Source organism: Hyaena hyaena, unplaced genomic scaffold (assembly GCF_003009895.1).
Source record: "Hyaena hyaena isolate Hyena2069 unplaced genomic scaffold, ASM300989v1 scaffold_1208, whole genome shotgun sequence".
NCBI classification, from domain to species: Eukaryota; Metazoa; Chordata; class Mammalia; order Carnivora; family Hyaenidae; genus Hyaena; species Hyaena hyaena.
Window position 1 is genome coordinate 330,700 of NW_024081832.1, and position 14,622 is coordinate 345,321.

The window sequence follows — 14,622 nt, forward strand, 5'->3', positions numbered from 1 at the left end:
TATCTGGGGCAGGGAGAGCAAGGCCTCTGTGGCCCCTCACAAAGCACATCATCTTTTACAAAAGGGGTCAGATTGAATTTCCCCCTTCACAAACTTCTGCTTTAATTTTCTGAAATTACTTTCCTTTGCCTTTGTTATTAATAAATCTGATGTGGCCCTGCTTGCTCTTCTGCCTAAACTCATCAAGATCCCAATTTGTAGGTTTTCCAGTTTAGACATTTTATATCAGATTAATTCAACCAATGAACCATGAAAGACATTCTTTATGGATATCAGGCACCACGGTAGGGCCCATCTGGGGCCCTGACCATGCAGGTTCTGGGGCCAGAAAATGGACTCATGATGATTTAGATGGGCATCCAAGGCTATCTTTAGAAGTACTTTTGTTTTAAATAGAATGTTCTCAGGCTAATGTCCTGTCATTAATGTTCCTCATGGAGGGGGTGGGCAGAGGGCAGGGTCCTCCAAGCACAGAGGGACAGGAGAGATGAAAGTTAATTAGTTTGGGGACCTTGGTACCTTTCCAAGGTACCCTCTTAAACGATGTTTTTAATGGGCACACACGGAAACAGATGGCAGCTGTATTAGCGAGTTGGGAAAGGGCCTTCTTACAGCCTGCCTTGCCCGTGATCTTGCCACAGCTAGAGGTGCTGGTGTGTCCTGCTTTCCACTGAACCGCAAGTCCCACTTTGCATTACCTGATGGGAGGAAGGAGGCCCTGGCTCAAACCTTCATGGCTATGAGTAATTCCCAAGTGGAAGACAAGATGGCAGGGCTCTGGTCCAGCCTGGAATTAGAGTCTTCCTCTCAGCAGATGCCAGGGGAGGCCATCTGTGAAAATAGTGATGGTGATAAAGGGCTTTAGGACTTGTCATGATTTTGGCAGGATTAGCCCTCAGAAAACAGCTCACATAAACCAGTGATGGTGGGTTAAAGGTCATTAACTCAGAATCCACTAAGTTGGTGTCTTTGATAATTTCTGGATTCAACACCTATTTAGGGTGCCTTCCATGTGCCAGACCCTGCTATGTGTTTGGAATAATATGATGAATGGACATAATTTGGCCTTGTGGAGAGGAAAGTCTATGAAAAAGATAGCGAAAAGGAAATTAAGTATCTAATAAATTGTTGTAAGCCTCAAGTGGGATAAGAGCAGAGTGTCCTAACAGAATCCCTTTAGTTGGTCGAACAAGGGAGACACTTTGGGTTGGTGAAAGGTGATAGGTGCCAGGTGGGCAAAGAATAGGGAGAAGTGTTCTCACAGAAGGGAACAGCCTTTGCAAAGGTCCTGAGTCAGGGAAGGGGATAAGACTTGGTGTCCTAAAGGAAGGAAGAGGGAGGACAGAGGCCTGTGCTCCAGGAAGGCAGTGACTGAGAGGTGCATGGCTGCCTGAGACCAGAAGGTGCAGTGGCACCAGAGCCTGAAGAGCCTTGAAAGCCATGGGGCAGATTTGGCTTTCAGGCCAGGTGACAAGGGGCATCTTGTGTGGCTTTAAGTGGGAGAGTGACAGAATTGTGTGCCTTCAGATGGACTGAGTTTTCTTGAATTCTCATTGTTTAAAGCCACATTGTATACTGTGTGAAAAATGTTGGAGGCCCTGATTGTCTATGTATGTCCACATAGATCTCATTGAAGCTTGTGGCCTCTGAGAGGATATTAGGGGCAAAGATATATATAATCTAAACCAGAAAATAAAAAGTGCCGTGGAGTAAAGTTAAAGTTCCAAGAAGGGGATGACCACTTTCAGCTACAGTGGGGTTGGGACATGGGTGGTCTTTACTAGTATTCCTAGTGGTTTACAAGTATGTGAGGTCACTGTGGCTCAAGCACACTGTGACTTTCTCAGTGTTGTACAACCATTTTGTGGTAGAGGTGGGGGGCCACAGCAGGGCTGCCCTGAAGCTCACCTTTCTGTGCGAGAGCCACTCTGTCCTTGAGACACTTGTCTGAACTAAATCCCCATTTCCTTAGCAAAGGCTGACTTTAAAACTAGCTCATGGAACTGTTATAAGGAAAGTGGTAGACATCGTGCTGGCACATAGTAGGTGCTCCATAAAAGTCCATCTCCTTTCTGAGTCTCCAGTTCTTCAGTGAATCTAGATAGAGGATCGATCCCCCAAACCTCCCAGAGTTGCTCAGGCCTCATGAGCTCACACGTGCAAAGGCCCTGCTATTTTTAACGTTCTGAATGGTGTCAGTTGTCATGATTAGTGGTTCCCTTCTGGCAGGGTACACACTTACTGCTTGTGATGCTAACCTCCCTTGCTTGCACTGCCCACACTCCCTCTGGAGCATGAGCTCAGGTCTTGGCACATGTTCATGACATATTGAAGGGATAAATGAGTCATTTAAGTCAAGAAGGAAGCTGGGGATGCAGGACCAGGCTCGTGTCTTTAATGAGGAGCTCAGATCGGTCAGTGCGTCACAAAGCAATGCTCCAAGTCAGGCCAGGGTTGTCCGTATTTTATCCCATTTTCCTACCACATTCTTGAACACCAGGGACATGCTCAGAAGGTCCCTGTGAACCCCCACGCAGGGAAATAGGAGGCAGTGTGTCAGTCTTGTGTGAAAGTGGCCCTGTTCTTGGGAAGGAATAAAGCCTCTGTACTCTCTCCTGACCTGGTGGCCTATCCTGTGATTCCCTGTCTCTTTGCCATCCTGTCTCTGTGCTAAGAGACTAGGCCCAGCTAAAGTTCAGCTGCTTGGCCTTGGAGGTATTAAGATGTCATGTTGTCTCATTGACCTCTTGAGTCTCTTAGGGCTGGAGGTTTGTTCTTCACAGTGCTTCAGAGTGGCCTTTGAGTCTGCCTTCAGGAAGGAAGGGACACACATGGACATCCACTCTGGCAGCTGTCATGAGCAGGACCTACCTAGAGTGGCACCCCTCCCCCATGGCTCCCCTGAGACTGGCCTGCATTCATCCTTCTGCTTCATCCAGGAGGCTTGCAGACTCCAGGATCTCTTCTCTATGAGGTCTGACCCCTCTACCCCTTGGGCCATGGGACTGGCCCTTCCGGCCTTCAGAACAAGATTGAGCAGGCATGCGTGGCCCATGTTGCCTGCTCAGCCAGGAGGAAGCCCAGGAAGGCAATAGGCAGCATCCTTTGGGTGCTTCTCTGATCTGGGGAGAAGGAGAGGGGTGGGCAGTGGACTACCCACCCGCTGGGAGGGTTCTCAGCCTGCAGCTGCTGTTTTCCAGTGTGAGCCCACAGTGCACCTCCCCACCTATAGGAACACATTGGGGTGACGTTTGATTTCCTCCTAATCTACCCACTCTCTCCAGCTTTACCAGTTTCCCTATGTGTCATGTTTTCATCTGGTATTAGGGGACAGCATTGGTTTGTTGCTCTTTATGACTCGATTGATTATTTGTGGACCTTTGGTGGTGGTCCAAACACTTGGCTTCAGAGTAATACCTGGTAGAAACGTGCAGAGTGGAAGTTTGGGGTAAGGGGATGATGGTCCCAGCAGGGTGCTGTTGATGGCAGTGTAAATTGCTACATTTCTGGTGGGCAGTTTGGCCTCATTGACCCCATGATTCCATTTTGGAAAATCTATCTAGTGGAAACAAAGAGAGATACACACTAAGATTGATATCCGAGAGCATTCAGTGCACTTGATGACAATTTTGCAGAAATGGAAACAACCTCCTCACTGTCCATCCACAGAGGAATGCTTACACGAATCATCATGTGCCTTCTTTAGAACTCCCTTCCTCTAGGTGACCTCTCACTGTTCAGAGCCTCCTTCCCTAGCCTTCTCAGATAGACGGCCTATCTCTGTACCGCTCTTACTCACTGTATGAGGTATCTTCCTTATAGTGAGATGAAAGTTTTTGCTGTTGGTAACTTCTGCACGTTGGTCTAGGTTCTGCTGTGGAATAGCATTGGGACGTGTTGATTTATTCTTCCCTGTGCCAACACATATTGGAGCATTGTGTCTGTACATGGGAATGACTGGGAACCTGACTGAGGATAGCTCAGTGACTGATGATAAAGAGCTTCCAAGGGATTTGGAAGAACCTTGGAAGAAGGGGTAGAATGTCTGAAATCCCCTCAGAGGGAGGTGGCATTTGAGCAGGTGCTTGCGGAAGGCTGGGAGAAAAGTGGCAGGAGAAGACCAGTGTTAGAGAAGACCCAAGCCACTAGAGTTAGCCTTAGTTTCTGGCCACCCATCCAGAAAGCTCCACACCAGTGAAGGCCACAGAGCCTTGTCAAGGCTCCAGCTTCTGTCCTGTGACACTGTGAAAAGAGCTTTCTGGTTGGGGGAAAGTCATGATGCTGGTGTGGCTGTTTCTGCCTCCTGCAGCGCTTTTGGGGAATGGCCCACTGTTGATGGTGTGAGGATGATGGTGTCCAGCTCCTCGAATGCCATGAGCCAGTCAGCTTCCTGTCTGTCTCTGGATCTGTCTTGTGAAGAGCAGTGTCCCTGATGCAGTGAGGTCTCCCCACACAGGCTTCATTTTGCTAACTTGTTCTTCCTAACGTTGGGCATACACAGCCCTTCCAGAACAGAGTACTTTGTTGCTGGTGACTCTAAAACGAATGTGTGTATTCTCTCTCTCCTGTACACACCCATAATAATTCATTGTCTCCCTGGAATTTAAGCACATGTTTTCACAGCAGCAGAGCCGATGGTGGAAGTGCACATGCGTGCCCGTACCCTATGTGCACATCTGAGCGCTCACAAACAATTAGCTGGAAGCTGTGTTAGCACAACCTTCAGTGGTTCTGGCCCCTCCTGCTAAGGGTCAGGATTACAGTGCTCAAGCAGGGAGGCCAAATGAAATTCTCAGCCTTGGGCTTGCTTGATTATCATTTGATTTTTTTTCCAACTAGTGTGTCCATTGCTAAAGATTTCCACTAAGATCTCAGGGCTGGAAAGGGACCTGTCTTTATTGGGCCAGCAAACAAAGGAGAGCAGTAAAACAAGAAATCAAACAGGGCTGCCTAAGGTCAGTGGGTAATAGTCACAGTTTCTTTTCTGCCACCTTTTAGGAAGAGATAGATTTTTAAAACTGAGTATACCACCATCCATTATGCTACGGGAATAAAGAAAGCTCAAGGGTTCATTTATATTTCCCTAATAGCTTGCTATTACACTGCTAGCTTGGCATTTTCCTTCAGAAAGCAGTCTTACTTGGGCCCTATGTGTGAGTCTGTGTGAGTGCGTGTGCTCACATGCATGGATTTTTGTTACTTGTAGGCCGCCATGGCCACATTCGTTCACCAGGCTGAACTCTGAATTAAATCCCCACTGTCTTAGCCTCCCAGACCCTTTGGGTCCACTGGCCATGCTCTTTCATTCTCTAAATGGGAGATGACTCTAACCTGTTAGTGGAATTTACATAATCACATCAGCCTGCTAATCTTCCTGATCTGGTCAGGAAACACCAAGAGCATAGTTTAGGCTAGAAGTAGGATCCCTGGACATACATATTTGGTTTCAAGAATAAGGAAACTTTGGGGCGCCTGGGTGGCTTAGTCGGTTAAGCGTCCGACTTTCACTTAGGTCATGATCTCGCAGTTCATGGGTTCGGGCCCCGCGTCGGGCTCTGTGCTGACTGCCAGCTCAGAGCCTGGAGCCTGTTTCAGTCTGTGACTCCCTCTCTCTCTGACCCTCCCCTGCTCACGCTGTCTCTCTCTCTCATAGAAATAAATAAAAAAAAAAAAAATTAAAAAAAAAAAAAGAATAAGGAAACCTGGATTTCAAGTAATGTTGAAAAAAGATGGAGGAAGACATCTGTGTTTGTTGTCTTGCAAGTTCGTTTTCTTCCTGCCCTTTTGGCCACATATGGCTTTGGCCTTTGTAAAGACAGGATGGCTTGGTGAAGATGGGTTCCTGAAATGGACAGCAAATTTCTTGCTGTGTAGAGATTTTCTTGGAGAAGTTAGCAGTCTGTGAGAATCTGTAGTGTCTCAAGATGTGAGTAAGAATAAAAGTGTTAATTCAAGGTAGCACCTACCTCAAGTCACTGCAGACATTCAGAGCCATTATGATCTTTACAGTTTAGTAATAATGGTTACATGTGATATATGTTTATTAGAAGTCTATTGATTACAGTGCTCGCATTATCTTTGCCCAATTCCTGGCACATAGTAGGTATTTAATAAGTGTTTGCTGAAAAAGTAAAGACTATGTCTAGAATCCTAGCTGCACTTAGAATGTTTATATCTTATGTTTTGATAGCTTTCCTCAAACCGTCAAAATAATTTGGAAATTTAGTTCAGATACAGCGATCTGACCCCTGAGTCTTCAATGAAACCTTTGAGGCCTGGTCACCTTTATCCAGGTGAACTAACTCACTTTCTTTCAGCCTTCCTTCCTGCACATAGGAGCTTTTTGTTCCTTTCCAACCACCCTGGCTTATTTAAACAAAACTGGAGATGTGGAGAACTGGCCGGCAGGTGTGGGTTTGGCAAAATGCATTTCTTTAAAAATTCTGAAAATGCATTTCTTTAAAAAAATTTTTTTAAGTTTGTTTATTTTGAGAGAGAGAGAGAGGAGCAGAGAGATGGAGAGAGAGAATCTGAAGCTGACAGCAGAGCCCAATGCAAGGTTCAAACCCATGAACCATGAGATTGTGCGCTGAGCTGAAATCAAGAGTCAGACACTTAACCAACTGAACCACCCAGGCACCCCTAAACATGCATTTCTGTTATAGATTTGGAACAAATTCGACGAGCAACACATGATTGTAAGCGAGTCAGATTAATAGATATATAGAGTAACACAGCATCAGTTCCCTTTCTCATGCCCTCAGGCTTCCCCCGCTGATGGTGTGTTCCCTCCGGTGTGTGCCTTCTTCATCTCTCTGAGTTCATTTACACCTACACACACAATGTTGTTGGACACTCTCATCTGGCTGTTGAATCATCTCATCTATGAAGAGTAGATTCATCCCCAGCTGCCTCGGCTACTACACATTTGATATTAACAAGATGGCAGGCAGGTCATGAAGACTTGAGTTGACATTCACATATACCTGGAAAGATGTTCCTGCTTTTGGGAATTCCTTGCACTCCTAGGCACATAATTTTCTGGTGGCCCTGATTCTGCTCTAAAACTTTTAAAAATATGCAGTTATCCTAAGAGTTTGAAGGTGCTTTGGAAACGTTTTTAGTTGATGGTTTGGAAGCATGCCTGTGAACTGAGAGCTGTCTCCTTGCTACGAGGCGCTTGTCTCTTCTGACTTGGAAGAGGTCATGGGCCTCACCCTCCTCATCTGGGTCAAGTCACATTGGGGGAAGCCAGACAGAAGTGCTGGCTTTCTGGTGGTTGTTGTGTCAGCTTGAATTGGTGGATCAGTTGGGATGTCCACCCCTGATGACTGGGACCCCACCATGCATGGTCCTTCCCATCCCCTCAAGTGTGCTTTGCTCCCACAGACTCCTTGACTCACACCCCCACAGCACAGCTCCCCATGTTCCACTGCATCTTTTCTCTGTCTTGGGGGCGTTGGGAGGAGTAAATAAGGCATATTGTGTGAAGGGCTTGAAACAGTACCTAGAACATTGTGAGAGCTCAAAACATATTAGTTATTATGGGTGGTAGTAACAGTATCAGCAGAATAGTAAGTCCCTATAAATGCATAGCTGCTATCATTATGTATTTGCCCTTGAAATCTCAAGCATCTATAAACACATCTTTATACCCTGTGGGTGCCCAGTAGTACTTATGGACACATAGTTACTCCATGCATACTGACAGCTTTTCCTTTTGTTCTCTAATGGGCCTCTGTGTATCAGAAAAATCAGTCTGTCTTTGAACAGGATCTTGCATCTGTAATATTCTTCCTTTGGAAGACAGTGAGGACTCAGGAGCCCAAGGATACCAGGATGGAGAGTGTCTCACATGAGAGCTTGTCTCTGTCATCAAAGCAGCTTTTGTAAATGACACAGGCCATTATGCTCTTCCTGTGTAATTTTATGACTTTGTATAATGACTCAAATAACCCTAACAACAGAGGAATTATAGCATCATTTTACATGACAGATTATTTCAATGGCTAACATGTTTTCATTTCAATTAACATTCATTATTTTGTCTCTGGTTCAAAGTAGCCACCACATCAGCTATTTGAGTTATCTTCCATTCTTGTTTTAGAAGCAATTAGTCCTGATTTTGCAAACAAATTCAATCTTCTTTTTGAATGGGCAGTTTGATATTAACAAGAGAATAAAATGCACGTGGTGCTGGCTGCCAGCAAACAAACATGATGCTTGCTGGGAAGAGACCCTCCCTGGATTGGGTTCTCAGGCCTCTGGGTTTACGGGTCTGCCATAGAGCTGATGAGAGATCACAGACAGGACAGAGGAATAGGTCCTGGGACTGTGACTGGCTACGTAAGCCTCAGCTTCTCCCTTTTGTAAAATGGGGTTGTACAGCATCTACTGTCAGAGAGTCATGGTGTGTGAGGAGTCAGGGTGTGTGTGTTCAGGACCCTTAGACTGGCAGGTCGTAGTCACACAAAACTCCTGGAGTCCTGCTCCTGTTCCCTACCATCGAGCCTTGCTTTACTCTTTGTAAAACAAGAAAAAATTTCATTGCTTCACTCTTTGTAGAGTAAAACAATTCTATCTAAAGTTAGGCAAACCTGTTGGAGTTTCAAGGTATTGGATCCAGTGAAGGGGCTTTCTTCTATAACCAAAAGGAAAAAAGTCAGCAGTGCTACATATACTCTTGGCAGTCCCCACCCCCAGTATATCATTAAAAATTTTTAACACAGATTGTTGAATTTCATCATGTGGGATCGATATCAGGAAATATATACCTGTACATCTACTTCTTGCTGAAAAAATTATTCTCGAAGAGTCTTTCCAGCCACTGTTTTGCTGTAGGTACTGGCTGTGGCTCTACTCTGGTCATAGCCAAGTGAAATTGGACCACAGTTGATGTCATCAGTGCCCTCCTTAGTGTCAGCTGTGGGGAAGTGGCAAGAGGTGGGACTTGCCTTTACTGCTGAGGGTATGGATATCTGTGTGAGGAGCAGCAGGGTCCAATGGGAAGCAAGAGCAGGAAATCCTTAGTGTGTGGACTTGCAGGTCAAGGTTGACATTTCCAAGAACTAGGACAGGGATACATTGGCAAGAGCACTGACAATCTGGTCAGTCTTGCTTGTAGCTGCTGGCCTCTTGAAAGAGTGTGAGTTACTCTTGTAAATAATAGTAATACTAATAAACTTACTTGCATACTATACTTGAGAGAAGTCCTCTGAGTGGTATTCCACAGAATAGTTATGGAACATCGTTAAGTCTTGAAATTGAGACTATCAGCGTGTGATTCTGTGCTGTGCTAGAAAAGCCAAAGGTCCCATCATTTGAGTACTGCCCAATAATGTTTGCTGATAATTTCCATTGTTTGAATGTTCATTTTAGGCTACATTTCTTGATAAATAATACTAAGCTTAATATTTCCTATTTGTTTAAAAATATGTAAATAAAACATTGTAAAGAATGTAGAAAAACTTACTCTTTCAGCACGTGTTGAGGATTCCTGAAAATTTGGATTTCTCATTCATTCCTAAGTCCTAAAAATTAATATCTCTTGGGAATTTGGAACCTTTACATCAGGGGTCCTTACCCAGCTTGAGAAGCAGTTCGATCCCTGGAATAGGAGGATCTTTCAGCCCTGAGATGCATAGGAGAGTTCTCTCCACCCACTTCTTAGTTGTCTTTAGAAATTTTTGCTAATTGTTTTTCAAGTTGAACTTAGGATTTCTTTTTTCTTTCTTTCTTTCTTTCTTTCTTTCTTTCTTTCTTTCTTTCTTTCTTTCTTTCTTTCTTTCTTTCTTTCTTTCTTTCTCTCTCTCTCTCTCTCTCTCTCTCTCTCTCTCTCTCTCTTTCGGTTGATTTATTTTGACACAGAGAGAGAGAAAGTGAGCAAACAAGCAAGCAAGTGAGCGAGCAGGGAAGGACCAGAGAGAGAAGGGGGTACAGAGAGTCCCAAATAGGCTCTGCACTGATAGCACACCACCCAATGTGGGGCTTGAACTCATGAACCATATGTGAGATCATGACCTGAGCTGAAATCAAGAATTGGATGCTTTGCCAATTGGTGGCCTAGCCTGGTGCTTAGCCACCCAGGCACCCTCACTTAGGATTTCTAAGTTTGTTGAATTCTTGTTGCTTAAAACCACATAATATGTTTGTCTTCTCATTAGTGCTAATAATGTCTAGAAATAAAAGGAGAAAGTTCTAAAGGTCTAGATTAACAAATTCACTTACTTCACCGAAAAAACTCATGTGTTAGAAGTTGACCATATTTCCAATCCCAGGAGCACAAAAGTGATGAGACCCAGTCACTACCCTTGAGGAGTGCATAGTATATTGAGGAAGATAGACTCAAAAAGAACTGCTTTATACTATAGTGAATGTCACCGTTGGATCTGAACAAGGTATAATGTTAGAACAAATGATGTCATGGTCAATTCTAATTGAGGTAGTGCTCACAGGACCAGGAGAGACTTCATGAAAGGTAGTTGATTTGAACTTTGAACAGGGGGTGGACATTTGCCATGAAGGTGGAAAGAGTTTGTCTAGTCATAAAGACTCAAATTTGCCTGGCACATGTAAGAAACCTGTAAGAGGCTCATATGGCTGGTTGGTGTTGGGTCAGTAGGACTGAATGATGGGGGAAAGTGATGAGGGCAAGTTGTCCAGGATGGGCATGCTTTTAGCGTGAGCATACCCCATATCCTGTCACATCATTGTAATAATTTGGTCAGATTGAAGCAAGGTTCTCCCTTAAAGGCAAGTCAGGAGCCTGAGCAAAAGTGATCACAGGACTATGGTGTCATGGACATGCAGCCTGACTGCCTGTGGAGGGGCCCTTCAAGACTTCCTGGGGAAGGGGAGTATTGAGTAGGGCTTTAAAGAAAGCCTTATGAGGCAGAGAGAATGAAGGAGAGAAGTGTGGGTTTGGAGAGAAGATGTGTCAGACTGATAAAAATCCCATATGATGGTCCAGGGGCACAAAGATCCTTGGTGGGCTCTGGGAAACAGCAGAGGATGGGTGGAGCAAAAATACTTGGTGGTGGTGGTCACTTCGTGTGTGTGTGTGTGTGTGTGTGTGTGTGTGTGTGTCTGTGTGTAGAGGGATGGGTATGTATTGGAGAGGGGAACAAACAAGGCTGATATTGACCCTGTAAAGGTAGGCTCAGTCAGTTTAATACCAAAATTAGGAATTCAGACTGTGCTTTAGGATGTGGGGCAAAGATAGAGGTTCTAAGTATTACGGGAGTCACATCATCAGATTTGTACTTAAGAATCACTCTGCTTCAGAAACCTAAAAGCTGGAGGGGCGCCTGGGTGGCTTAGTCAGTTAAGCGTCCGACTTTCACTTAGGTCATGATCTCGCGGTTCGTGGGTTCGAGCCCCGCATCGGGCTCTGTGCTGACTGCCAGCTCGGAGCCTGGAGCCTGTTTCAGTCTGTGACTCCCTCTCTCTCTGACCCTCCCCTGCTCACGCTGTCTCTCTCTCTCTCCTAGAAATAAATAAAAACATTAAAAAAAAAAAGAAACCTAAAAGCTGGAAATTGTGGTAATCTTAAAAAAAGATTAAGAATAAACAGTTAAATCCAAGAAAACAAGAAATGTCTGTGACCTTCCAGTTGTCTGTCTTCTCGCCTTCATAGGGTGCTTGTAGGTTGGGATTTTCTTTGTGGTACTGTCAGTAGGACAGGAGATGTGGCTGCCCCTAGCACCAGCCAGGCCAGGATGGAGTTAGGGTTTCGTGGCCAGTTGAAAGGCTGGTAGGACGTGCTTCCCAGATTAAATTGCTTGTGTCACTCCAGGTGATAAATGTCTATGACACTGGATATAGCAATTCCATCAAAGACATTGATAGGATTTCATTCTTTTGACTTAAGAAGTAAAATATGTTAAAGTACAAAAACTTGGTCCCCTACCTCAACAGGTTGGTTAATTTTTAGTGTCTTGATTGAATTGTGGGGATTGAAATATGCAAATAGCCAGGAAGTTATGGCTCTAATGGTTCACATACACTTGCACATAACTTCATATAATTTGGTCTCGATGCAGACCATAGGTTTGGGTGCCGTGTCCACTGGAGTTCCGGTGAGGTAAAGAACATCCGAGTTTGCTCTGATGTAACAGGGATGCTTGTTTCATTGGAAATGTGAAAATTTAGATTGGGTTGGGCTCTACTCCCTGTGGCATCCTAGCAGAGGTCAAACACAGTACCCTGATGAGCCCCCAGACGTTGGGTGTGTAGTGCTTGCTCCTTTGCAGGTATAGAGCCAGGGACAATGTTTCAGAGAAGGTTTATTTATAAAATTGAGCCTGATGATGAAACTGCAGATGCCAAAATAAGAATTTAAATGGTCCCAGAACAGTATGTAGTCATTTCCAGGATAACCTTATTCCAACAAGCATATGTGAGGTAGCTTTGCTATATTTCTGTGTGACAGTGGCCAAGTCACTTCCCATCTGTGTCTAATTCCTCATTTATAAAATAGAGTTCTTAGGCTCAGTTAGTTAAGGTATATTCTGGTTCTGACAGTCTGATTTTGTGATTAACTTCTGAGAAACCACTGGGAAATCAGCACAGAGACCCACCCACTCACCCCGTAGGGATATATGGAATACCCATGCTGCACCAGGCCTGCTGGTAAGCACCAGCCAGCCCCATATCTTCATGTCCCTGTCATGAACTTGGTTTAATGGTGAGGTTGAGGTCCACCAGCAGGGATGATGTGTCATTAACTGGCAGTTACTCCACGATTCCATCTTTTCCTCAAAGCCATTGGCTCAGCTCAGGGTTCACTTCTCCCTCCTCTCCCTTTGGCTCAGCTCCTTCTTTCCTCTGCAGCATCATTGCACATGGTGATGTCTGCTCCAGCAAAGCTGCCCACTCTTTGGACTTTATAGCCCCTTTCTGGGAACTCATCACAAGAATTGCTTCGGCAGTGGGCATGCACACTGGGGACTGGCCCAGGAGAGGGGCTGCCAGATGCCAGACTGCTGCATGTATTTGTTGATTCATCATCGGTGTCAGACAGTCTGCTGTGTGAATGATGATAAATGTGTGGTGTTCTGCTGAAGAACTCATGGGCTCTCCTGTTAACCCCGTGCCGACAGCCTGCTTGTGGGCTATGTGGAGTCCCTTCAGCCATCATCCCTTTCTCTCAAGTCCAGAACAAACGTTGAATGAGTAAACTATGTTTGGCAAAGGGTAATAGGTAATCATGTCCATGTGAATTAGAAATGCAAAATTTTTTTTCCAGACAGAGAGGTGAGGACAATGTGGTTAGCTACTATGGAAGCAGGGAGGCACTGGAGAAAGGACCACTACTGACAAACAAATAGGTGCCTCCAAAGAAATTTGAAGTTAATAATCTAGGCATGACTGACATGGGCTGAAGAAGAGAGATTCATCTTTGGTTGCTGTGCAGCTGTATGAACATCATCATAGGCCTGGCCACCAATTATCTTACTGACGTTGGGCAAGGCTATTACCTAACTTGATCTCATTTCCCACCACTAGTAACATGAGTAAGCTGGACTAGGTGATCTTCTAGCATCCCTGTAGGACCTCCTTTTTCAGTTTATTGGTCAGACAGGCCCCCCTGTGACCCATCTAGCCTGGGATCGCTAACGGCCCCAAGGGCTGTGCTCTGGATACATGGTCAACCTCAAAGGTAGTTTCTCAAACAGATCTTCCTCCTTTTACCACCTCCCCCAAATCGCTAGGGAAGACTTGAGGTAGAATAAGAACCAACTTGGTATGTGCTCTTCCAAGGTCACTTTCCTTCATTTGGAAGAGGGTGGATTACCTCATACCCCAAACCCACATTTGTATCGAGCTGCATATTTACTCTATACCTGGTTGAAAACATTTTCTTCCGTGGCCCCATGAGTTCTTCCAGGGACTTAAATGCCATTCCAACCCTAGGGCCTTAGAATGAAGTCACATTTCTGTGTCAATGGTGATTTCATCCTCTGTACACCCATCTGTTATTGGGGCAAATGAGAATTACAGCCTTGAATGATGAGAACAAACTGAGGGCTAATGGGGGTGGGGGGGAGGGGAAAGGGGGTGATGGGCATGGAGGAGGGCATTTGTGGGGATGAGCACTGGGTATTATATGGAAACCAATTTGACAATAAACTATTTTTTTAAAAAAAGAATTACAGCAGTAGCTGCCATTTTTCTTGCTTTGTGGGATTTTTTTTTTCTTTTTTAAATTTATTTCTAGGAGAGAGAGAGAGAGAGAGAGAGAGAGAGACAGCGTGAGCAGGGGAGGGTCAGAGAGAGGGAGATACAGACTCTGAAATAGGCTCCAGGCTCCGAGCTGGCAGTCAGCACAGAGCCCGATGCGGGGCTCAAACCCACGAACCGTGAGATCATGACCTAAGCAAAAGTTGGACGCTTAACCGACTAAGCCACCCAGGCGCCCCTCTTGCTTTGTGGTTTTTAGGCGATACACCAAGTATGTACAACAACTTATTTAATCTTCATAACTCTGGCTTGAAGTAGATTCTATTTTCCCCCATTGTATAGATGAGGAAACTGAGAGTTACTTATAGTTAAAATTTAAAATTTAAACCAGGGTTAAATGTTCTGCCAAGATCACACAGTGAGTAAGTGACAGAGCTGAGA

General features: G+C 44.9%; 1 protein-coding gene across 1 annotated transcript in view; it reads left to right on the forward strand.

The window, feature by feature from the left end:
* Positions 1-14,622, forward strand: part of SPOCK1 (SPARC (osteonectin), cwcv and kazal like domains proteoglycan 1) — a 294,180-nt gene that overhangs the window by 144,505 nt on the left and 135,053 nt on the right. The window lies entirely within an intron of this gene.